Genomic DNA, 27,132 nt, shown 5'->3' on the forward strand with positions numbered 1-27,132 from the left:
AATGCTGGCTGGAGCCAAAATTTTTAGTAAGCTGGATGCAAACATGGGGTTTTGGCAAATTCCTCTAACTGCAGATTCATCAAAACTGACAACTTTCATTACACCCTTCGGGCGCTATTACTTCAGACGGCTACCGTTTGGCATAGCATCCGCCCCCGAACATTTTCAGAACCGGATGGTGACGGAGGTCACAGAAGGGCTTGAGGGCGTTGTTTGCCACATGGACGACGTGCTGGTGTGGGGCCGAACACAAAAGGAGCATGATGCTCGCCTGCATGCCACGCTAGAAAAGATCCAAAAGGCAGGCATCACTCTGAATGTCGATAAGTGCGATCTGTCAAAGTCAGAGGTGACCTTTCTAGGCCACGTGCTCTCCACCAGTGGCATCAGCCCAGACCCAAGCAAAACAGAAGCTGTGAGGAAGATGCAGGAGCCAACAACTGTGACTGAGTTGAGAAGTTTTCTTGGAATGATAAATCAACTTGGGAAGTTTGTGCCGCAGCTGGCCGAGAGAGACAAGCCTCTGCGAGATCTCCTGTCGAAAAAGAACTGCTGGGTGTGGGGCGTCGACCAGGCAAGGGCCTTCCAGGATCTAAAGGATGCACTCACGTCTACACCAGTGCTAGCCATGTACGATCCCAACAGAGAGTGCAAAGTCTCAGCAGACGCGTCATCGTACGGGTTGGGAGGCGTACTGCTACAAAAGTGGGACGAAGAGTGGAGGCCAGTAGCCTACATGTCGCGGTCTCTCACGCCAACAGAGCAGAGATACGCCCAAGTAGAGAAAGAAGCTTTGGGGCTGACCTGGGCCTGTGAGAGGTTCCGCAACTTCCTCATCGGGAAACATTTCCAGATGGAGACGGATCACAAGCCTCTCCTGAGTCTTCTGGGGTCTCAAGCACTGGATGCTCTACCTCCACGGATCCAACGCTTCAGAATGCGTCTGATGCGCTATTCTTATTCTATTTCTCATGTGCCAGGGAAGTTCCTGTGGACAGCTGATACGCTGTCACGAGCTCCTGTTAAGAGAGAGGAGACAGCAGCGGACAAAGAGCTGTTTGAAGAAACCAACATCTATGTGGACATGGTACTGGAGAACCTACCTGCAAGCGCTGACTACCTGGAGGAGCTGAGAGAGCAGCTGCAGAGAGACAGTGTGTGTGCACAGGTGATGCAGCTGTGTGCTGAAGGCTGGCCAGCACACGGTTCCAAAGAACCAGCACTCAGGCTGTACAGGGCAGAGCAGGCGTTCCTTACAGTTCAAGATGGTGTCTTGCTGAAGGGACACAGGCTCGTCATCCCTTCTACAATGAGAAATGATGTTCTCGCCAAATTGCATGAAGGACACCAAGGCGTGGTGAAGTGTAGACAGCGGGCACGGCAGTCAGTATGGTGGCCCGGGCTGAGCCAGCAGCTGAATGAATTGGTTCTCAACTGCCGAACATGCTGTAAGGAGAGACAGAACCACAGGGAGCCGCTGATGCCGTCACCATACCCAGGCCGACCATGGGAGAAGTTAGGAGCTGATTTATTCATGCTCGGTACCAAGACCTACCTGCTGGTAGTGGACTACATGTCAAGGTACGTGGAGATTGCTTTGCTGACCTCCACAAGGTCAAATGATGTAATCCACCACCTAAAATCGATATATGCACGTCACGGAATCCCGGATCTTCTCGTTTCGGATGGAGGGCCCCAGTTCTCTGGAGCAGGCTTCGCCGAGTTTGCACATTCTTACGGATTCCGGCACGTTACCAGTAGCCCAAGATATCCTCAAGGTAACGCCGAAGCCGAACGTGCAGTACAGACGGTGAAAGGTCTCCAAAAGAAAGCAGATGACCCCTATCTTGCTTTGCTCGCTTACAGGGCTACCCCTCTCGACAATGGGTATAGTCCAGCGCAGCTTCTCATGGGGAGGAGGCTCCGCACAACAGTGCCTATCCTTCCTGCTTTGCTAAATCCTGCTCTTCCTGATAGTGAAGCTGTTATGCGGAGAGAAGGGGAGAAGAGGACAAAAGATGCACAACGCTACAACCTGCGGCATCGTGCAATGAACCTTGACAGACTGAATCCGGGACAGGACGTGTGGATCAAGGACCAAAAGAAAGCCGGAGCTATCATCGGACGTCACACCACTCCACGATCGTATCTGGTGGAAGGGCCCCATGGGACCATCAGACGGAACCGTCGTCATCTCATCCCTATGGGATCCTTGCCGGAGCAGAGTGGCCATGGTGCAGCAGAGCCATTCCTGGGGGGCGTTCCGGAGCAACCTTCAGCAGAACCATCGCAGCAGTGTGTTCCAGAACCTCCATCTACTCCTACTCCTAGAACCAGGTCTGGGAGGGCTGTGGTGAGACCAACTAGGTTGGACCTATAATTTTGTTTCCTAGAGACATTACAGAGACTCTAATGAAAAAAAAGAATGTTACTGTATGTGGGAAAAGACAGAAAAGTGTAATTGGAGCGTTTTGGATATGTTTTATTGTACTGTAAATGTTCAAGTCAGTTGCAGGGCTTAGGGTGAGGACAGTACAGGATTAGTATAGGATGGATGTTTGAGTATTGATGTTGAAGTGGATTGTTCTAAGGGTAAAATATGTGTGTGTGTTTGATTGTCTGGTACAGGCTCATATAGGAGCAGACCTTCCAACCACGAGGCAAAATAATCCTCAAGGTCTGTTGAATCAATGGCAGTCTACCCATTGATTCTAGAAAGGGGAGATGTGGTGTGATTGTATTATGGGAGAACTACAGAGTCGACAGGCTATGACGTCACAAGGTGCGACGGAGCGGGAGACAGTGTGGGAGTGACCTAGAGAGCGAGATACCTGTTGTGTTTGAGCTAATAAAAGTATCCACATTATAAAGTACAGCTGGACTCACGTATGTAATTCAGTAACTCGACAGTTACCATGGTAACTGACACTGTAAACCTAGCCTGCTAGCTGGCAGGTTTGACAAGTTATTTATGTGTGTAAAAGCTATACTGACCTGTTATTTCCTTCATATTGGTGCAGCCATTAACCTACTACAACACCTGCTACATCCACCTACTCAGTGGCCTAGTGGTTAGAGTGTCCGCCCTGAGATCAGTAGCTTGTGTCATACCAAAGACTATAAAAATGGGACCCATTACCTCCCTGCTTGGCACTCAGCATCAAGAGTTGGAATTGGGGGTTAAATCACCGTAAAATTGATTCCCGGGCGTGGCCACCGCTGCTGCTCACTGCTCCCCTCACCTCCCAGGGGGTGATCAAGGTTAATGGGTCAAATGCAGAGAACAATCTGGCCACACCTAGTGTGTGTGTGACAATCATTGGTACTTTAACTTTTTAATGTGGCAGTGATTGTGGAAAAAACAAAGCCTGATCTAAAGATGACATCTTGATCTCATACCATCTCAAACCAATTGGCCGTTCATTATTAAGTGAAATGTCTTAAAGTCGCTTAAATTTGTCTTTAACCAAGCAACACTATTTTATCCAGTTACTCGATTAATCGAAAACATTTCCAGTAGAACACTTGATTAATAACATTTTCAATAGCCACAGCCCTATATTTCATGTACGATTTAATATTTAGCATGTAGGAGTTAAAATGTGTTTTGTTTGTGTCCTGTAGACATCCATCAGCTGATTGGACACCAAGAAGAATGTCTCCCTCATCTGCAGGGGGACAGTTTCACTTCAGAGGATCCTCAGCCCTCACACATGAAAGAGGAAGAGGAGGGAGAGTGTGTTGTAGGGCAGGAGGAGGATGATGTCAGCAAGTTTCCACTGACTGTTGTCTCTGTGAAGACTGAAGAGCATGAAGACAAAGCACCTGAGTCCTCACAGCTTCATCACAGTCCAAGTAAGCACAACATCCACATATCATCTAATACAATGTTTGTGACACATGTTCATCCGGGGGCCACATTTATGACTAAAGATAGAGATATACTTGCTTTTTATCACCACCATTTAAAAATGAATGCTCATCAATCATCAACAGTGTAATTGCTGGGGTGTAACCATGTGACCTAGAGGCCGTCCTCCTTACCTCACGTGGTCAAATGAAGGCAAACATTCAATATGGCTACTGTTTATTTACCTTTAGCAGCACATATGTCAGCATATTTCAAAGGTTTAGTGGTGAAGATTAGGGATGTATACCAAGTACCGTATTTTCCGCACTATTAGCCGCACCTAAAAACCACAAATTTACTCAAAAGCTGACAGTGCGGCTTTTAACCCGGTGCGCTTTATATATGGATTAATATTACGATTCATTTTCATAAAGTTTCGATCTCGCAACTTCGGTAAACAGCCGCCATCTTTTTTCCCGGTAGAACAGGAAGCGCTTCTTCTTCTACGCAAGCAACCGCCAAGGTAAGCACCCGCCCCCATAGAACAGGAAGCGCTTCTTCTTCTACTGTAAGCAACCACCCGCCCGCGTAGAAGAAGAAAAAGCGCGCGGATATCACCGTACGTTTCATTTCCTTTGTGCGTTTACATCTGTAAAGACCACAAAATGGCTCCTACTAAGCGTCAGGGATCCGGTTCATGAAAAGACGCAATCTCTCCATCCGCACACGGATTACCGGTACTATTTCACAGCAACTGATATTCCTGGGAACCGCACTGGATACAACGGGAGCACGTACGGTGAATATTCGCACCACAGGGAATGAGAAGTCATCCTTCACTGTGGTTCTAGCTTGCCATGCTAATGGCCAGAAAATCCCATGGTGATATTCAAAAGGAAGACTTTGCCAAAAGAGACCTTTCCAGCCGGCGTCATCATAAAAGCTAACTTGAAGGGATGGATGAAGAAAAGATGAGCGAGTGGTTAAGGTAAGTTTAAGTTTACGCGAAGAGGCCGGGTGGCTTTTTTCACGCAGCTCTGTCCATGTTGATATACGTATGTTTGTGATTGCACATTTGCGTACATTTTGGGAGTGAACAGAGTTGTTAGAACGCTGGTTTTTAATATATTATTAAAGTTTGACTGACCTATCTGACTGTTTTTTTGACATTCCTTTAGCGCAGTTAGATGCGGCTTACAACACCGGGCGGCTTATAGGTGGACAAAGTTTTGAAATATGCCGTTCATTGAAGGCGCGGCTTTTAATCCAGGGCGCCTTATGGTGCGGAAAATACGGTACCATTTTTTTTAGTACTGGTTCCTAATTATGTCGTCCATGAGGACTGTGAAGATTCTGGACTAACGACACAACTATTTGTATTTTTAATTCTAGCTGACTGACGTAACTATGACACGTTGTCACATTGAGTTCAGCTGCCGCTGCTACACATTAAAATCAGCTTTGCATAATGACAAATAAGGAAGCAACAACACGCAAAAGTTTAATGTGTGTGTTATTGACAAGAAGATGACATAACTGCATTTCACCTTGCACTGCACACATAGTTGACTTCTTTAACACTTCAAATAAACAGCTGTTTTTTTTTTCTTGTTTTTTTTTCTTTATTTAACCTGGTAAAAATCCCATTGAGATCAAATATCTATTTTCCAAGGGAGACCTGGCCAAGAGGGCAGCAGCAAGGTTACATTAAAACAGTAAACAACACATAAAACATTAAATGTACAACATTAAAACTTGCTGACATAACACATGTGCATACAGACAAGGTAGACTGCAATCCTTTCACAGAAGCTTTAAACTCATTCAATGTAACAAGAGTTTGAAGTTGAATATTGGATTGTAGGTTATTCCAAGCCTTCGCTGCTGAAAACCTAAATGCTTTCTTGCCCAGTTCAGTTCTTACTTTGGGGACGACAAATTGCAGAACATTCATTGAACGAAGATTGTGACTTCCTTGTTTCTTTGTTAAAAGACAAGACAGATAAGATGGGGTGATACCCAGAATGGTTTTGTAGATGAACACATACCAATGATTGAGGCGTCGAGCACATAAAGATGTCCAGTTAACCATTGAGTATAACACACAATGGTGAGTAAGTTAACCATTGAGTATAACACACAATGGTGAGTAAGTTAACCATTGAGTATAACACACAATGGTGAGTAAGTTAACCATTGAGTATAACACACAATGGTGAGTAAGTTAACCATTGAGTATAACACACAATGGTGAGTAAGTTGGTGATGAATCTCAGTGCCCCGTGCTACACACTATCCAGCTTGTGGAGACAACCAGCAGTAGCATTCATGTACAACACATCTCCATAGTCAATAACAGGTAAAAAGGTTGTTTCCACCAATTTCTGTTTCACAGTAAAAGAAAAGCAAGACTTGTTTCTATAATAAAATCCCAGTAAAAGTTTCAGGTTTTTTTTTTACAACATACTGAATGTGCTCCTTAAAACTCAAGTGGTCATCAATTACAAATCTTGAATATTTAAAAGCAGACACTAACACAATGTGTTGCCCATTTCTTGTTCAAATGTTCTCACACAGTGCTGATCTTACAGTTTTTGATGTGGTAAAGAACATACACTTTGTTTTCTCTGCATTTAAAAGCAGTTGAAGATAGCAAAGTTGTTCTTGTACTCTGTCAAATGCTTGTTGTAGATATTTAAAGGCCTCAGCAGGAGTGGGTGCTGTGCAGTATATGACAGTATCATCAGCATAGGAATGGAAAGTTGAGTTCGGAATATTCTGTCCAACATTATTAATTATTATTTAATAATGGGCCCAACACAGAACCTTGAGGGACACCCTTTTCCACTTGCAGTACGTCCGAGAAGGAACCTTCTATCTGAACAGCCTGAGCTCTGCTTGTGAGGTCATTTGCAAATCATCCAACTGCTTGCTGAGAAAAACCAATAGCTGAAAGATGTTTGATTAAAATGACATGATCAACAGTATCAAATGCCTTTGAAAAAGTCAACGAAGAGGGACAGACAGCACTGCCTCTTGTCAAGAGCTTCAGTTACATCATTTATAAACTTCATAGCAGCAGTAACAGTACTGGGATTTCTGCCAAAACCTGACTGAAATGGTGACAGAATAAAGTTGGTGTCCAAAAAGTCTTTTATCTGTTCACTGATAAGGGATTCAAGCACTTTTGCCAGAACAGAGAGTTTAGAGATTGGTCTGTAATTATTTAGATTACTAGGGTCACCTCCTTTTAATAGGGGGATTACAAGGGCAGATTTCCAATCCAAGAGGATTTCATTTGAAATTAGAGTAAGGTTAAAAATGTGAGACATTGGTCCAGCTATAATTTCAGCTGCCAACTTTAGGAAGAGCGGCTCCAACTTATCTGAGCCAGTTGGCTTTCTAGGTTTAAGTTGTTTTAGAGCCCTCATGACCTCTGTTGTGGTAAAGGGCGTACAGTTAATAACCTGGGTATTTTCAACGGTTCTTTCCGGAGTTAGCGGAACTTCAGTAGAGTTGTCAGAATTATAGAGAAAACCAGAGGAAATAAAATGATTATTATAATGACTACCCACTTCTCTTCTGTCCCTTACTCTGACACCATCAACAAGTATACTAGGTGGGAGATTGACTGAATTACAGCAGGCTGACAAAGATTTGATGATTTTCCAAAACTTCTTTGGGTGTTTGTGGTTTTCATTTGTTGTGGAGAAATACAGTTCTGATTTGCCTTTCCGAAGGAGAGAGGTACATTGATTTCTTAATTGTCTAAAATTCAACCACTCTGCTTCTAACCCTGACTTGCGTGCCCTGGCCCAAGCAGCATTACGCTCATGCAATACATCTGACAGGTCCTATGTAAACCACTGATTGTCACGTCCTTTAACCCTTCATTTTCTAAAAGGGGAATGTTTGTTCACTATACTCAAGAAGTTTTCGTGAAAATATTTGCAAGCCAGTTCAACATTATCAAAAAGAGCAATTCTATCCCAATTAAAAAGATGCAAGTCGTGTAAAAATGCTTGCGTCTCAAATAATTTCATATTATGTTTTTCAAGAAGACGAGGCTTGCTTTTAGGGATCCTTGTGTCTCGCACTACTGCAATCACACAATGATCACTCACATCATTAGGGAACACACCAGATGCAACAAATTTAAAGGGCATATTTGTTAGAATTCAGTTAATGAGTGTAGCTTTTTGAGGGCATTTAGGATTAGGTCTTGTAGCTGATCTAATTAATTGTGTTAAATATAGAGATTTACACTGTGCTTTCAAAGAGTCAGACACAGATGTGAGCCAGTCCCAGTTCAAATCACTATTTCCTTGTATTTCAGTTGAGACAGAAGCTTCACAAGAGTAGATAGGGAATTATTAGGGGCAGATGGAGGCCTATAACACCCCACTACCGTAATGTGGTGATTTCTAGCTAATTCAATTTCAAGTGCTAACAGTTCAAGTTCTTTACTTACTGATTCAGAGAGCACTAATTCAACATCAAACCTCTGCTTAATATATATGGCCACTCTACCACCTTTTTTTTGTCGGTCAGTACGATAGACATTATAGCCATGAATGTAAATATCTTTATCAAGCACAGATTGTTTAAGCCAAGTTTCAGATAAGACTACAATATCAACATTTGTTGAGTTTATCCAGATCTTTATCATATCCAGTTTAGGTAGTAAACTCCGAACATTGATATGAATAATCCCAAGACCAGATCTAGTTTTAAAATCCGCAGGTGTAAAACATTGTGTAGGTGTATCAGGGCTTGCATTAGTCTCAACATTTCCTGAAAGCAATAACAATAATATAACTAAACATTTGCGTTTAAAGTTACAATCTTTTGAGTCGGTCTTTAATCTGTGAAAGTAAGTGCTCACAATAGGGGAGGATGCAGTAATGTTGACGTGATCTCTCAAAACAAGGAAACAATAAGAATGAATGGACTCTACCATAGTATGCAGCCATTTTGTTGTGTCCAAAGTCACAGAAATCTTCAACTGAGATAAGGCCGAGGTTATTTTGTAGCTGCCACTATGACGAAATGTCAAATTATCAAAGTTGTCATCTTGAAGTAGCATAGCTCGTGAGTGGGGTGACCAGACCCATTTGGGACACCAGTAAAACCACACAAAAGTATAAAACACAATATAATAATTTGTGACTTAGTGAGAGGAGAAGTTACTTGTTTTACTATTTTTGAAGATGTTAGCAGACAGGGCTGAAGACCAGCAACCAAGGCCGATGGGTGGAAGCCCGTAGACGAAGCCAATGGCTGGAGGCAGGTCGATCGAAGGCTAGTAGGCAGGTCGATGGTGGAAGGCTGGTAGGCTGGTCGATGGTGGAAGGCTAGCAGGCAGGCCGATGGTGGAAGGCTAGTAGGCAGATCGATGGTGGAAGGTTAGCAGGCAGGCCGATGGTGGAAGGCTGGTAGACAGGCCGATGGTAGAAGGCTAGCAGGCAGGCCGATGGTGGAAGGCTGGTAGGCAGGTCGATGGTGGAAGGCTAGTAGGCAGGTCGATAGTTGAAGGCTAGCAGGCAGGTCAATGGTGGAAGGCTAGTAGGCAGGTCGATGGTGGAAGGCTAGTAGGCAGGTCGATAGTGGAAGGCTAGTGGCGCGGTTGGTAGAGTGGCCGTGCCTGAGGGTTCCTGGTTCAATCCCCACCTTCTACCAACCTAGTCACGTCTGTTGTGTCCTTGAGCAGGACACTTCACCCTTGCTCCTGATGGGTCATGGTAAGCGCCTTGCATGGCAGACCTCGCCACCAATGTGTGAATGTGTGTGTGAATGGGTGAATGTGGAAATAGTGTCAAAGAGTATAACCCATTTACCATTTACAAGGTTAGCAAGCAGGCCGATTGTGGAAGGCTGGCAGGCAGGCCGATGGTGGAAGGCTAGCAGCAGTCAGGCCGATAGTGGAAGGCTAGCAGCAGTCAGGCCGATAGTGGAAGGCTAGCAGCAGTCAGGCCGATGGTGGAAGGCTGGCAGGCAGGCCGATGGTGGAAGGCTAGCAGCAGTCAGGCCGATGGTGGAAGGCTTGCAGCAGTCAGGCCGATGGTGGAAGGCTTGCAGCAGTCAGGCCGATGGTGGAAGGCTGGCAGGCAGGCCGATGGTGGAAGGCTAGCAGGCAGGCCGATGGTGGAAGGCTAGCAGGCAGGCCAATGGTGGAAGGCTAGCAGCAGTCAGGCCGATGGTGGAAGGCTAGCAGCAGTCAGGCTATTGGTGGAAGGCTAGCAGCAGTCAGGCCGATGGTGGAAGGATAGCAGGCAGGCCGATGGTGGAAGGCTAGCAGCAGTCAGGCCGATGGTGGAAGGCAAGCAGTAGTCAGGCCGATGGTGGAAGGCTAGCAGCAGGCAGGCCGATGGTGGAAGGCTAGCAGCAGTCAGGCCAATGGTGGAAGGCTAGCAGCAGTCAGGCCGATGGTGGAAGGCTAGCAGCAGGCAGGCCGATGGTGGAAGGCTAGCAGCAGTCAGGCCGATGGTGGAAGGCAAGCAGTAGTCAGGCCGATGGTGGAAGGCTAGCAGCAGGCAGGCCGATGGTGGAAGGCTAGCAGCAGTCAGGCCAATGGTGGAAGGCTAGCAGCAGTCAGGCCGATGGTGGAAGGCTAGCAGCAGTCAAGCCGATGGTGGAAGGCAAGCAGCAGTCAGGCCGATGGTGGAAGGCAAGCAGCAGTCAGGCTGATGGTGGAAGGATAGCAGGCAGGCCGAATGGTGCTAGCTGTCTGCTACTGCTACCTGAACAGGTGGATTATAGGTAGGCCAAAGTCTATGGCAATCCAGTGACATTTGATGAGAAACTATCCACCAGAAATCCCACTCTGCAGAGAATTTGTTTATCTTGCAGAGTACCACTCATTCAGACTAAAATGAATTAAAATCTCATACATAAAAAACACAAAAACTCAGACCTCAGGTAAGAACACACTGAACACAGAATAGACATGGCTGCCATCTTTGATTCCTATTCATGCTGTGCGAGTAAACCAAGCGCAAGTTGCAACTTAGCAGGAACCAGGAAGTGTTGACCTAACTTGTTATCTTCCACTGCAAGTTGTCTCGCAGCAGCAGTTTCTGTCTTCCAGCCCGCTAAAACAGCCAAGGACGGACTTCAAGTACCTTAACGAAGATAAGACGACAACACGCAGACAAAGTAGAGCCAGGGCGAAATCTCAAGCTCAAGCACATCTGCATTCTGAATAATCACGTATTGTGATACTGGGGTTGCTTGCGTAATATGTGTCCCCTCACCCTAGAAGCAGCTTCAGTGATGTTAACTAGGGAGCTCCTGAATAAATAGAGGAGCGCGTGGGACTGCCCCTCAGAGCGTTGTGGGAGACTGTAACTGAATGTGCAGCCCTTAATGTTTCTCCTCATGAGCAAAATTGAACTCTGTCTCTGCCTGATTCCTTGCTTCTTGTCTCGTTTAATAGATAGTTCCGTGTTTGAACCTGACGTGTAAAAAACGTATTGATCAATCAAGCCAAGATGGTTGTTGTGCAGCTAGCAACTCTCTAAATACACAAAGGGCCTAGATCAGGGGCGTGAAACATACGGCCCACGGGCCGGATCAGGCCCTCCAACAGGTTTTATCCAGCCCACGGGATGAGTTTGCTAAGTACAAAAATAAGTCGACATTTTTGAATGAAAGAAACTGTTGTTCTAAATGTGTCCTCTAGAGTTCGCAATAGCAATTCTTTGTATCTTTGCAGACGATGTGACATATGTAAAACACAACTAAAACACATTATGTTAGCGCACCAGTTGGGGAAAATGAGCAAACTACATCAATAATATCCTGTAATTTGATTTTTATATTATTTATTTATCTTGATAGATTGAAAATGAACACCAATGAGTTGACTGGTGAACATTATCACAATTGATTCTGAAAGTATAAAAAAGGACAACTAAAGATAGAGTACTATTGTATGTAAAAAAAAAAACATTTTGATTTGTACATTTTCAGAATGTGTTTGTTCTATTTTTAAACAAAGAAAACAATCTGCAGTTGTCTTTATTTTTACGTTATCTTGCCATAATTTTAGCAGTCCGGCCAACTTGGAGTAGATCTTTCTCCATGTGGCCCCCCATCTAAAATTAGTTTAAACACCCCTGGCCTAGATGTTCCTGCGAAAAGCAGATACGAGAAAAAAATCTAATTATGAAACGGAATAGATCCCTAAAGATTTGTTGAGTAATATCAAGGATTATCCGTCGGTGGCGTTCCCAGACATGTGGAACTATCTTGAGTTCCAGACGTCATTCTACACCACAAATTGTGGTTAAGTTTAGAGATAAAGTTTAGGTATCATAGACCGTATACAGAATAAAATATTTACACACTTTATATCAGTGAGTGTAAAGTTAAGAATGCCTCAATCAATGCTGCCTTGTACTTATAAAAAAAACTTGCTCCTCATCAAATTTCCAAGTCTGTTTTTGTACTCACTTTTGAATGAATTTCAGTGGCTGGGACAAAAGGAAGTATTTCCCGTGTTTTTATTGGTTGTTTTGCTACACACTTTTAATACAACACACGAAAGAACACAAATAATGTCATTGTGTTAACAGTGTCAGTCCAAAACTATTTCTATTCTCTCTTTATCTTATTTACTTATTTACCCAACAGACGTTCAACAGCCCCTTCACATTAAAGAGGAAGAGGATTATCCACAGCCCACCTACATTAAAGAGGAAGAGGATGATCCACAGCCTACCTACATTAAAGAGGAAGAGGAGGATCCACACATGAAAGAGGAAGAGGAGGGAGAGTGTGTTGTAGGGCAGGAGGAGGATGATGTCAGCAAGTTTCCACTGACTGTTGTCTCTGTGAAGACTGAAGAGCATGAAGACAAAGCACCTGAGTCCTCACAGCTTCATCACAGTCCAAGTAAGCACATATCATTTTATTCTCAGGGCATTCAATCCATCACAACTGGACTGTTCACTTTGTCTTAGAAGACTCATCCAAGTAGGCTTCATCACTTCATGCTCATACACTTCAAGTCTTAAATCTAATCATTGGACTTTAGAGGGGAACTGCACTTTTTTGGGGAATTTTTCTATCGTTCACAATCATTATAAAAGACATGATGGTGGATATATTAAAAAAATAAAATAAAAATCGTATTCTAACTAGGGCTGGGCGATATGGCCTTTTATTAATATGTGGATATGTTTAGGCCATGTCACGATACACCATATATATGTGGACATTTTGCCTTAGCCTTGAATGAACACTTAATGTATATAATCACAGCAGTATGATGATTCTATGTGTCTACATTAAAACATTCTTCTTCATACTGCATTAATATATGCTACTTTTAAACTTTCATGCAGAGAGGGAAATCACAACTAAGTCAATTTAGCAAAAGTGTATTTATTAAACAGTTATTAAGCAGTGGCACAAACATTCATGTCATTTCCAAACAGAAAGTTCAAGATTGTCAGAGACAATTTAAAGCAAGCTATTAGTGCACTTTTGTGCATGATGTCACTAAGATGACATATCATAACAACACTAAATTAAAGTGCACTTTTTGTACAGAATGCCACTACAATAGTTAAAAACAAATAAAGTGCACTTTTGTGCATGATGTCACACAAGATATTTCAATAAGTGTCAAATAAAAATGAGCTGCATAATAGGAAATCAAATAGTGTATGTTCTTTCGCTATGTGGTAGGTTCCTGCGGACGTTTTCTCGTTCTGTTGTTGACTATTTGTTTCATACGGTGTTGATGTGGAAATGGTTGCTTGGGCATTTTGTGGGTGTGGCACTGAACGGAGATGTTGACATGCAGAGTTTCAAGCACTCTTCATTCTCTAGCGGGTGACTTTTCAAATGATGCTACATTAGCAGTGCTGCTACTTTTTGTAGCAACGCTTTTGCAGCATACTTGTTCACCATCTACCTGCTTGAAGCCAAACCACCGCCAGACGATGGACCCCCTGCTGTTTGTCTTGGGAATGAATTATTCCTTCATTTGTTACCAGATTGGCACCTTCTTTCTCTCGTATTACCACTAGCACCACAGCTAACGTTACCATGCCGCTACCTGTCTGCTCCGTGAGAGCGTATGACGTTGCACACGTGACAGTATGTGACGTATGTAAGAAGGTGCGCTTGTTTTATGTCTCTGTGAGAAGGAGAGACAAGAAAGAGTGAGAAGAGCCTGTAGTGTAATGCCTGCAGCTAAAAGCAACTGTGTGAGAACGTATACTCCAATATCACCATATAGTCATTTTCTATATCGCACAGAGACAAACCCACGATATATCCAGTATATTCCATACATCACCCAGCCCTAATTCTAACTCATAAATGTAAATAAAAGTCCACTTGCAATGGAGCCAATGGGAGGTCCTCTATAACCATCCAAAATACACCAACAATACTCCATTTGCATTTTGTGGCTTGAATGTCCACCAAGTGTTAGTTGAGTTGAGTTTATTTGGAACATGCAAGCATACAACATGATACATCACACATGCATGCATACAACATGATACATCACACATGCATGCATACAACATGATACATCACACATGCATGCATACAACATGATGCATCACTATTTCCAATTTGTCTTTTCAACATGTTGGAAAAGGAGTAGGAAGAAGCAGAGCTTATTTAATTCTACCACTTTTCTTTTACATAACAGTTGCTAACACCTTTTGTTCACTTCCTGTTCTCAATTTATTCACAATATACTCCATAAGTAATCACAATAAAAATAAATAAATAATAATGAGTGAAGTAAGTTATATTTCATATGGTGAGATGAGTAAGATGATGTAGAAAATGAATGATGGATGAAATAAATTGAGAATGTTTATCTTCTTCTTTGTACTTTGTAAACACTTTAAGTGTGAAGAGTTTCTTGAAGTGGATCATATTAGTACATTGTTTGATTGCTTTGCTTAATCCATTCCATCATTTAATTCCACATACTGATATACTGAAGGTCTTAAGTGTTGTACGTGCATACAAATGTTTTAAATTACATTTTTCTCTAAGATTATGTTTCTCCTCTTTTGTTGAGAATTGTTGTACATTCTTGGCTAGCAGGTTATAGTTTGCTTTGTGTATCATTTTAGCTGTTTGCAAATTCACTATGTGGTGGAATTTCAGTATTTTTGATTCAATAAATAAAGTGTTTGTATGTTGTCTATATCCAACATGATGTATTATTATAACTGATCTTTTTGTAACACAGTTAATGAATGAAGTGTACTTTTGTAGTTATTTCCCATATTTCTACACAATAAGTCAGATATGTAACACTAGTGAGCAGTAGAGAATATGAAGTCATTTTTGGTCTAGAACATGTTTTGCTTTATTCATTATTGACGTGTTTCTTGCTACTTTATGTTGTATATTTTTTACATGAGATTTCCAGTTCAATTTATCATCAATTATTATACCTAGACATTTTGAATCATTAAAACGTTCAACTATTTGGTTCATATTGTCATTTTTTGTATTTCCATGTAGAAAGTACTGGGGGTAATCTTTCTTAGCAGCATTTTTAATGATGCTATTTAGGATGCCCCATGTTGCTCTCATGTTGTTTCTGTTCTTCTTTAATAATTGTCTGTAGTATTCCTTCTTACATGTTCCTAGTATACCAATTAGCTTGTTTTTATATTTCGTATACTTATTTTCTGCCTCTATAGATGTCTGTGTTATTAATATTCCATATCATGTCTTTTTTTTGTGACAAGCTTTTTTCAGTCCTTTTGTCATCCATGGTTGGTTGTTTTTCTTTTGCTTCTTACTAACTTCTTTCCATGGACAACATAAACATTGATATTATACATGTGGGCCAATATATATATATATATATATATATATATATATATATATATATATATATATATATATATATATATATATATATATATATATATATATATATATATATATATATATATATATATATATATATTTGATGTGGCAAGCTACTTTTGCAGTGTAGCTTGTAGTGTAGCGTGCTACAATTCTCTGAGGATAGCTTAGCTCCATTTAATTGAGAGCAACTTGTAGCTTAGCTTACTACATTGTCCAGGTAGCTTGCCCATCACTGTCTATTTGGCCTAGCTCACATGTCAATAGTTTGAATACTGCAAACTTCAATACAGTAACACCTCATTTGTTCTGCAGACGTCCAGCGGGTGTCAGCGGGGAGTCATGAAGAGGAGTGGCACACCAGTGTGGGACAGAAGGAGCTACAGGCCCCCTCCCACATTAAAGAGGAGCAGCTTCATGATGAAGATGAAGCTCAGTCCTTACAGCTTCATCACAGTCAAAGTGAGGAGAACAGAGGGGCGGAGCTTGTAAGTCAACACATCACAGAAGCTGATGGAGAGCATTGTGAAGATATCAAGTCAGAACCAGACAGCATCTTTGCTCCACTGTCAGACATGGACCACATGATGTCACACTCTTCTGATCACAGTGACCACATCCAAAAACCTTTGGAGAGTAAAAATGACTCTAAAGGTGATACGAGACATCACACTAACAACAAACACTTTGACTGCTCTGAATGTGGGAAATTATTTAGAAAGAAGAGTCATTTTACACAACACATGAGAACACATACTGGAGAGAAACCTTTTACTTGCGCTGTTTGTAAGAAGAGTTTCTCCAGAAAGGAACAAATGACCATACACATGAGAACACACACTGGAGAGAAACCTTTTACTTGCTCTGTTTGTGCTAAAAGATTCAACACTAAGAATGACATGATATTACACATGAGAACTCACACAGGTGAGAAACCTTTTACTTGCTCTGTTTGTAAGAAGAGTTTCTCCACAAAGCGTAACATGACCAGACACATGAGAGCACACAATGGAGAGAAACCTTTTGCTTGCTCAGCTTGTGCTAAAAGATTCAACTTTAAGAGGACAATTATATTACACATGAGAACACACACAGGTGAGACACCTTTTACTTGCTCTGTTTGTAAGAAGAGTTTCTCCAGAAAGGGTGACATGACCACACACTTGAGAACACACACTGGAGAGAAACCTTTTGCTTGCTCAGCTTGTGCTAAAAGATTCAACACTAGGAAGAAAATTAAATTACACATGAGAACACACACTGGAGAGAAACCTTTTACTTGCTCTGTTTGTAAGAAGAGTTTCTCCAGAAAGGAACACATGACCACACACATGAGAATACACACTGGAGAGAAACCTTTTACTTGCTCTGTTTGTAAGAAGAGTTTCTCCAGAAAGCAAATCATGACCACACACATGAGAACACACACTGGAGAGAAACCTTTTGCTTGCTCAGCTTGTGCTAAAAGATTCAACACTAAGAAGAAAATTATATTACACATGAGAACACACACTGGTGAGAAACCTTTTGCTTGATTAGTGTTAAAATAATTATGTATATATTATCACACTAAATTTAGTATCCTTAAAGTCTGTTGCTTTAGTTATTAGTTATTGTGCTCAAGATAGACTTTTCTATTTGTGCAAGGACAAAAACTTCTTGTCTGAGGGGTGGCCTCAGCCACAGATGTTATCTTTGTTTTAGCCCGCTAACAGCCAAGGACTTCAAGGACCTCAACGAAGATAAGACGACAACGCGCAGACGAAGCAGAGACTTTAAGTACCTCAATGAAGATAAGATGACAACACGCAGACGAAGCGGAGACAAGGCGAAATTACAAGGCCCCCACCACATTCTGTCACGTATTGTGCGTCCTGGACCTGCTTTGCATAGTATATGTGACCACTCCTTTTAGAGGCGGCCTCAGTGATGATGACTGTGGAACTCTTGAATAAATAGAGGGACGCGGGAGCTGAACCTTAGAGCGTAGGGCGAGACTGTGACTAAGTGTGCAGCTCCATGGGTTCTCCTAATGAGCTAAATTGAACTCTGTCTCTGCTTGATTCCTTGCTTCTTGTCTGAAGAATATATGTCATCAGTGTTTGAACCTGACACTCAGCTTGTGCTAAAAGATTCAACACTAAAAAGGATCTTATATTACACATGAGAACACACATAGGTGAGAAACCTTTTACTTGCTCTGTTTGTAAGAAGAGTTTCTCCAGAAAGCAAATCATGACCAGACACATGAGAACACACACTGGAGAGAAACCTTTTGCTTGCTCAGCTTGTGCTAAAAGATTCAACAATCAATCAATCAATCAATGTTTATTTATATAGCCCTAAATCACAAGTGTCTCAAAGGGCTGCACAAGCCACAACGACATCCTCGGTATAGCCCACATAAGGGCAAGGAAAAACTCACCCCAGTGGGACGTCGATGTGAATGACTATGAGAAACCTTGGAGAGGACCGCATATGTGGGTAACCCCCCCCCCCTCTAGGGAGACCGAATGCAATGGATGTCGAGTGGGTCTAACATAATATTGTGAGAGTCCAGTCCATAGTGGATCCAGCATAACAGTAAGAGTCCAGTCCACAGTGGGGTCAGCAGGAAACCATCCCGAGCGGAGACGGGTCAGCAGCGCAGAGATGTTCCCAACCGATATACAGGAACGAATGATAAAGGAACTTATATTACACATGAGAATATACACAGGTGAGAAACCTTTTACTTGCTCTGTTTGTAAGAAGAGTTTCACCAGAAAGCGTGACATGACCACACACATGAGAACACACACTGGAGAGAAAAAGTTTAGTTGCACTGTGTGTGATAAGATGTTCAGGTTTAAGTATCAGGCCAGTAGACACAAGTGTGTAACAGTCATGGAAGCTGCAGGGATTTAAAAACACTTAAAGGGGAACATTATCACAATTTCAGAAGGGTTAAAACAATTAAAAATCAGTTCCCAGTGGCTTATTTTATTTTTCGAATTTTTTTTTCAAAATTTTACCCATCACGCAATATCCCTAAAAAAAAGCTTCAAAGTGCCTGATTTTAACCATCGTTATATACACCCGTCCATTTTCCTGTGACGTCACATAGTGATGCCAACACAAACAAACATGGTGCATAGAACAGCAAGCTATAGCGACATTAGCTCGGATTCAGACTCGGATTTCAGCGGCTTAAGCGATTCAACAGATTACGCATGTATTGAAACGGATGGTTGTAGTGTGGAGGCAGGTAGCGAAAACCAAATTGAAAAAGAAACTGAAGCTATTGAGCCATATCGGTTTGAACCGTATGCAAGCGAAACCGAGGAAAACGACACGACAGCCAGCGACACGGGAGAAAGCGAGGACGAATTCGGCGATCGCCTTCTAACCAACGATTGGTATGTGTTTGTTTGGCATTAAAGGAAACTAACAACTATGAACTAGGTTTACAGCATATGAAATACATTTGGCAACAACATGCACTTTGAGATTGCAGACAGCCCATTTCAGGCGCGCTAAGAGCATATATTTTTCCACAATTTCAGCACTCAGGTTAACCATACCTAAATAGACACAAAATACTGCATTACACAAGACTACCAGAATGTACTCGAATGATTGAAAAAAATAAATGTTTTTAAGCTAAATTATTGGTAAACACAGTTTATGTATAATAATTTACGTAAAACCGCGAGTAATGAATAAAGTTTTCATCAATTAATATATTCTGTAGACATACCCTCATCCACTCTCTTTTCCTGAAAGCTGATCTGTCCAGTTTTGGAGTTGATGTCAGCAGGCCAGGGAAGCTAGGGTCGATATTCTTCTCTTGATCATCTTCGGTGGCATAAGGGACGGTGTGAGCCAAGACATCCAGGGGGTTTAGCTCGCTCGTCTGCGGGAACAAACTGCCGCCATTGCTTGCCGTGCTACCGAGGTCCTTTGTCCCTGAATTGCTCACACACTCCGGCAGATTCAATGGGGGTCTGGCGGCAGATTTCTTTGACTTTATGGTTGGAAATGCATCTGCTTTGAGTGTCGCAGGATATCCACACATTCTTGCCATCTCTGTCGTAGCATAGCTTTCGTCGGTAAAGTGTGCGGAACAAACGACTGACCATTTTGTCGGCTTTCCCCACACCCTCGTATTTTGAACAAATTTCGTCCAATTTCTTGCCACTTTGGCATCTTTGGGCCACTGGTGCAACTTGAATCCGTCCCTGTTCGTGTTGTTACACCCTCCGACAACACACCGACGAAAGTGAGAAAATGGCGAATTGCTTACGATGTGCCGTCACGTTGTGATGTCATCGCTCCGAGAGCGAATAATAGAAAGGCGTTTAATTCGCTAAAATTCACCCATTTAGAGTTCAGAAATCGGTAAAAAAAATATATGGTATTTTTTCTGCAACATCAAGGTATATATTGACGCTTACATAGGTCTGGTGATAATGTTCCCCTTTAAATTAGTGGTAAGAGTGCAGTATACTAACCCAGTTTCAGAATGATTTCCCTGTTAAAATCTCACAATTCATGAGATTTTTATCTAAAATGATATTTTTCGGGGCTTGTTGGTCTAGTGCAGGGGTCGGCAACGTTTACCAGTCAAAGAGCCATTTTGACCAATTTCACATCCATCCATCTTCTTCCGCTTATCCGAGGTCGGGTCGCGGGAGCAGCAGCCTAAGCAGGGAAGCCCAGACTTCCCTCTCCCCAGCCACTTCGTCCAGCTCTTCCTGTGGGACCCCGAGGCGTTCCCAGGCCAGCCGGGAGACATAGTCTTCCCAATGTGTCCTGGGTCTTCCCCGCGGCCTCCTACCGGTCGGACATGCCCTAAACACCTCCCTAGGGAGGCGTTCGGGTGGCATCCTGACCAGATGCCCGAACCACCTCATCTGGCTCCTCTCGATGTGGAGGAGCAGCGGCTTTACTTTGAGTTCCTCCCGGATGGTAAAGCTTCTCACCCTATCTCTAAGGGAGAGCCCCGCCACCCGGCGGAAGAAACTCATTTCGGCCGCTTGTACCCGTGATCTTGTCCTTTCGGTCATAACCCAAAGCTCATGACCATAGGTGAGGATGGGAACGTAGATCGACCGGTAAATTGAGAGCTTTGCCTTCCGGCTCAGCTCCTTCTTCACCACAACGGATCGATACAGCGTCCGCATTACTAAAGACGCCACACCAATCCGCCTGTCGATCTCACGATCCACTCTTCCCTAACTCGTGAACAAGACCCCGAGGTACTTGAACTCCTCCACTTGGGGCAAGATCTCCTCCCCAACCCGGAGATGGCACTCCACCCTTTTCCGGGCGAGAACCATGGACTCGGACTTGGAGGTGCTGATTCTCATCCCAGTCGCTTCACACTCAGCTGCGAACCGATCCAGTGAGAGCTGAAGATCCTGGCCAGATGAAGCCATCAGGACCACATCATCTGCAAAAAGCAGAGACCTAATCCTGCAGCCGCCAAACCAGATCCCCTCAACGCCTTGACTGCGCCTAGAAATTCTGTCCATAAAAGTTATGAACAGAATCGGTGACAATGGGCAGCCTTGGCGGAGTCCAACCCTCACTGGAAACGTGTCCGACTTACTACCGGCAATGCGGACCAAGCTCTGGCACTGATCATACAGGGAGCGGACTGCCACAATCAGACACTCCGATACCCCATACTCTCCGAGCACTCCCCACAGGACTTCCAGAGGGACACGGTCGAATGCCTTCTCCAAGTCCACAAAACACATGTAGACTGGTTGGGCAAACTCCCATGCACCCTCAAGGACCCTGCCGAGAGTATAGAGCTGGTCCACAGTTCCACGACCAGGACGAAAACCACACTGTTCCTCCTGAATCCGAGGTTCGACTATCCGGCGTAGCCTCCTCTCCAGAACACCTGAATAGACCTTACCGGGAAGGCTGAGGAGTGTTATCCCACGATAGTTAGAACGCACCCTCCGGTTCCCCTTCTTAAAGAGAGGAACCACCACCCCGGTCTGCCAATCCAGTGGTACCGCCCCCGATGTCCACGCGATGCTGCAGAGTCTTGTCAACCAAGACAGCCCCACAGCATCCAGAGCCTTAAGGAACTCCGGGCAGATCTCATCTACCCCCGGGGCCTTGCCACTGAGGAGCTTTTTAACTACCTCAGCAACCTCAGCCCCAGAAATAGGAGAGCCCACCACAGACTCCCCAGGCACTGCTTCCTCATAGGAAGACGTGTTGGTGGGATTGAGGAGGTCTTCGAAGTATTCCCTCCACCGATCCACAACATCCGCAGTCGAGGTCAGCAGAACACCATCCTGGCCATACACGGTGTTGATAGTGCACTGCTTCCCCTTCCTGAGGCGGCGGATGGTGGTCCAGAATTGCTTCGAAGCCGTCCGGAAGTCGTTTTCCATGGCCTCACCGAACTCCTCCCATGTCCGAGTTTTTGCCTCTGCGACCGCTGAAGCCGCACACCGCTTGGCCTGTCGGTACTTGTCTGCTGCCTCAGGAGTCCTATGAGCCAAAAGAACCCGATAGGACTCCTTCTTCAGCTTGACGGCATCCCTCACCGCCGGTGTCCACCAACGGGTTCTAGGATTACCGCCACGACAAGTACCAACTACCTTGCGGCCACAGCTCCAATCAGCCGCCTCGAAAATAGAGGCGCGGAACATGGTCCATTCGGACTCAATGTCCAGCACCTCCCTCGTGACATGTTCAAAGTTCTTCCGGAGGTGGGAATTGAAACTCTCTCTGACAGGAGACTCTGCCAGACGTTCCCAGCAAACCCTCACAATGCGTTTGGGCCTGCCAGGTCTGTCCGGCATCCTCCCCCACCATCGCAGCCAACTCACCACCAGGTGGTGATCGGTAGAAAGCTCCGCCCCTCTCTTCACCCGAGTGTCCAAAACATGAGGCCGCAAATCCGATGACACAACTACAAAGTCGATCATGGAACTGCGGCCTAGGGTGTCCTGGTGCCAAGTACACATATGGACACCCTTATGTTTGAACATGGTGTTTGTTATGGACAATCTGTGACGGGCACAAAAGTCCAATAACAAAACACCGCTTGGGTTCAGATCCGGGCAGCCATTCTTCCCAATCACGCCTCTCCAGGTTTCACTGTCGCTGCCAACATGAGCATTGAAGTCCCCCAGTAGAACGAGGGAATCACCCGGGGGAGCACTCTCAAGTACTCCCTCGAGTGAATCCAAAAAGGGTGGGTATTCTGAGCTGCGGTTTGGCGCGTAAGCGCAAACCACAGTCAGGACCCGTTCCCCCACCCGAAGGCGGAGGGAAGCTACCCTCTCGTCCACCGGGTTGAACTCCAACGTACAGGCTCTGAGCCGGGGGGAAACAAGAATTGCCACCCCAGCCCGTCGCCTCTCACTGCCGGCAACGCCAGAGTGGAAGAGAGTCCAGCCCCTTCGAGAGAACTGGTTCCAGAGCCCTTCCTGTGCGTCGAAGTGAGTCCGACTATATCTAGCCGGAACTTCTCCACCTCGCGCACTAGCTCAGGCTCCTTCCCCCCCAGCGAGGTGACGTTCCACGTCCCAAGAGGTAGCTTCTGTAGCCGAGGATCGGACCGCCAAGTGCCCTGCCATCAGCTGCCGCCCAGCTCACATCGCACCCGACCTCTATGACCCCTGCTATGGGTGGTGAGCCCATTGGAGGGGGGACCCACGTTGCCTCTTCGGGCTGTGCCCGGCTGGGCCCCATGGGGACAGGCCCGGCCACCAGGCGCTCGCCATCGAGCCCCACCTCCGGGCCTGGCTCCAGAGGGGGGCCCCGGTGACCCACGTCCGGGCAAGGGAAATCTGGGTTCCATGTTTGTTTTCTTCATAGAGGTCTTCGAGCTTCGAGACCAGTTTCACAAATTACAGAAAACAATGGGAGCCGCAAATTTTTTTTGAAATTTTAAATGAAATAACACTGCATACAAAGTTTTTTTTTTGCTTTGTGCTATGTATAAACCAGGGGTCTCAGACATGCTGCCCACACCTTAATATGGAATTTGAAAGCTGGTGCGGCCCGCGGGTTTTAAATGAATGGCGCTTGTCAGCGTCATGCGTGCCGTGATGGTACAGCATATAGCACCCACTACAACCGGCGTGCCTGATCAGCCACACGTTGTATGAGGGGAGGGGGGGGGGTTTGATGTGTGAGGGAGCAGGGTTGGGGTCGGGGCGGGGTTTGGTGGTAGCAGGGGTGTATAATGTAGCCCGGAAGAGTCAGGGCTGCATGGGATTCTGGGTGTTTGTTCTGTTGTGTTTATGTTGTGTTAAGGTGCAGATGTTCTCCCGAAATGTGTTTGTCATTCTTGTTTGGTGTGGGTTCAAAGTGTGGCGCATTATTAGTAAGAGTGTTAAAGTTGTTTTATATGGTCACCGTCAGTGTAACCTGTGTGGTTGTTGACCAAGTATGATTGCTGTCACGTACGTGTGCAAGCAGAAGATGTATATTGTATCAATCAATCAATCAATCAATCTTTATTTATATAGCCCTAAATCACAAGTGTCTCAAAGGGCTGCACAAGCCACAACGACATCCTCGGTACAAAGCCCACATACGGGCAAGGAAAAACTCACCCCAGTGGGACGTCGATGTGAATGACTATGAGAAACCTTGGAGAGGACCGCATATGTGGGTAACCCCCCCCCCCCTAGGGGAGACCGAAAGCAATGGATGTCGAGTGGGTCTGACATAATATTGTGAGAGTCCAGTCCATAGTGGATCCAACATAATAGTAAGAGTCCAGTATAACAAGTGGTTGGGCTGGCACGCTGTTAATACAGATTGTAGAGGGCGCTAAATGTTGTACCATCATGGCACGCCCTTATTATAGCTGTAAGGGTGAAAGTCGGTGAATCTTAATCCCGGGAGTTTTCTGCGAGAGGCACTGAAATCCGGAAGTCTCACGGGAAAATTGGGGGGTTCAGCAAGTAAGCTGCTGAGCCGCATCAGAGAGATCAAAGAGCCGCATGCGGCTCCGGAGCCGCGGGTTGCCGACCCCTGGTCTAGTGGTATGATTCTTGCTTAGGGTGCGAAAGGTCCCAGGTTCAATTCCTGGACAAGCCCTTAACAGTGATTTAAAACTCTTTGCTTAATTTTTCAAACTGCACACAATGAAGGGATCAATGAAAATGTATAAAATCAAATACAGTGGTAGCTCAATTTTCGAGCTCTAATTGTTTTAGGACAGAGGATGTAACCCTTAGTTCTTTTTTGCAGGAAAATAGCCATACCTTTAAATTAGTGGTAAAAGTGTAATATACTAACCTAGTTTTAGATTGTTCCCAATCAACATGTCACATTTATTGAGATTCTTGCAAAATCACAAGCCAGAACTTGTTGGTCTAGTCGTATGATTCTCGCCTGAGGTCTGGGGTTCAATTACTGAACAAGCTCTTGTTCATTTATGCATGAAAACTGTAGTGAATCAAAATTTGTGTTAATAAAAGTGCAGTTACAGGTTGTCTCCCCAGATAAAATATAAACTTTTTTGAGAATTTGGTAACATTTGCCATGGGGCTTGTTGGTCTAGTGGTATGATTCTCGCTTTGGGTGCGAGAGGTCCCGGGTTCAATTCCTGGACAAGCCCTTAACAGTGATTTTGAAGTCTTAGCTACATTTTCCAAATTGCACACACTAAAGGGATCAATGAAAATGTATAAAATCAAATACAGTGGTAGCTCAATTTACAAGCTCTAATTGTTTTAGGACAGAGCTTGTAACCCTTAGTTCTTTTTTGCAGGAAAATAGCCATACCTTTAAATTAGTGGTAAAAGTGCAATATACTAACCTAGTTTTAGATTGTTCCTGTGAAGATGTCTCTGTCTCGGGTTCTTCTGGGACCCCAGGAAAGGGCACAACACTTTGGGTCGGCGTTTTACAATTATTTTAATTATATTCTCATACAAGTCTCTGTCGGCTTTTCAGCTCTCCTCCTCCTCACAATGTCTCTCTTTTCGGGCTTTTCAGCACTCTTCCGTGGCTTTTCATCTGCTTTCCAGGTCCCTCCGCCTCATGGTCTCCGACGCTGCTTAATAAAGGAACAGGTGATTAGATAACTCGTTCCAGCTGAGTCATCCACTCACCTGTCTGCTGCTTCATGGCCGGCCTCCGCACACACCCCGCCCGCAGGGAACGCACGAACCACGCCCCTCTCCACATGCCTCCACCGCCAGATTTGAGGCCGGGCAGCCGTCCGGCCGCGCTCACTCCCCCCACCCCCTATAGCGGGCCGAGAGAAAAAATCGGCCACGGCCATCTGCGCGCCCGGCCTGTGGACCACCCGGAAGTTATAGGGCTGTAATGCCAGATACCACCGGGTGATCCGTGCGTTGGCGTCCTTCATGCGGTGGAGCCACTGGAGAGGTTTGTGGTCTGAGCAGAGACTGAAGGCACGCCCCAACAGGTCGTAGCGGAGGGCCCCGACCGCCCACCGGATGGCAAGGCACTCCCTCTCCACCGTGCTGTACCTTGCCTCCCGGTCCGAGAGTTTCCGGCTGATATACAGCACGGGGCGGTCGACGTCCCCCACCCGCTGAGACAGCACCGCCCCCAGTCCCCGGCCCGACGCGTCCGCCTGCAGACAGAAAGGGATGTCAAAATTAGGCATGTGCAGCACCGGCTCCTCGCAGAGTGCTGTTTTTACCTTCTCAAACCCCCGCTGGCACTGCTCCGTCCACTGGACCAGTTCTGGAGCACCCTTTCCGGTGAGGTCATTCAGTGGGCCGGTTAAGTCCGCAAACCGGGGAATGAACCGCCGGTAATAGCCCGCCAGTCCCAAAAACTGCCTCACCTCTTTTTTTGTCTTGGGGGATGGACAGGCCGCGATTGCCGCTGTTTTGTCTACCTGCGGCCGCACCTGTCCCCCTCCCAAGTGGTACCCCAGATACTGTACCTCCCTCAGGCCAACCGCGCACTTCGCCGGGTTGGCGGTGAGTCCCGCCCACCTCAGGGACTCGAGCACCGCCCCCACCCGCCGCACGTGTTGTTCCCAGCTGCTACTCTGGATGATGACATCATCCAGGTAGGCAGCCGCGTAGGCAGCCGCGTATGCAGCGTGGGGGCGCAGCACTCGGTCCATGAGACGCTGGAACGTGGCGGGCGCACCGAACAAGCCAAACGGAAGTGTCACAAATTGGTACAAACCGTACGGAGTGCAAAAGGCCGTTTTTTCTCGGGACTCTGGTGACAAGGGAATCTGCCAGTAGCCCTTGGTCAAATCCAGTGTCGTGAAAAATTGAGCAGTGCCTAGCCGATCCAGGAGCTCGTCGACCCGAGACATTGGGTACGCGTCAAACCGTGATTGTTCATTCACCCTGCGGTAATCCACACAGAACCGCACAGTCCCATCCTTCTTCCCAACCAGAACAATGGGACTGCACCACGCGCTGTGGGATTCTTCTATCACCCCCAACTCAAGCATA

The 27,132-nt window shown here is 45.1% G+C and overlaps 1 protein-coding gene and 1 non-coding gene across 2 annotated transcripts in view; both read left to right on the forward strand.

Moving 5' to 3' along the window:
• LOC133570515 (uncharacterized) overlaps positions 1 to 27,132 on the forward strand; it is a 905,074-nt gene that overhangs the window by 358,376 nt on the left and 519,566 nt on the right. The gene's annotated exons all lie outside the window — the stretch shown is intronic.
• Positions 25,227 to 25,298, forward strand: trnap-ugg (transfer RNA proline (anticodon UGG)). Its single transcript has one exon. It is a non-coding gene; the product is annotated as a tRNA-Pro (tRNA).

This window comes from Nerophis lumbriciformis, linkage group LG28, assembly GCF_033978685.3.
Source record: "Nerophis lumbriciformis linkage group LG28, RoL_Nlum_v2.1, whole genome shotgun sequence".
NCBI lineage: Eukaryota > Metazoa > Chordata > Actinopteri > Syngnathiformes > Syngnathidae > Nerophis > Nerophis lumbriciformis.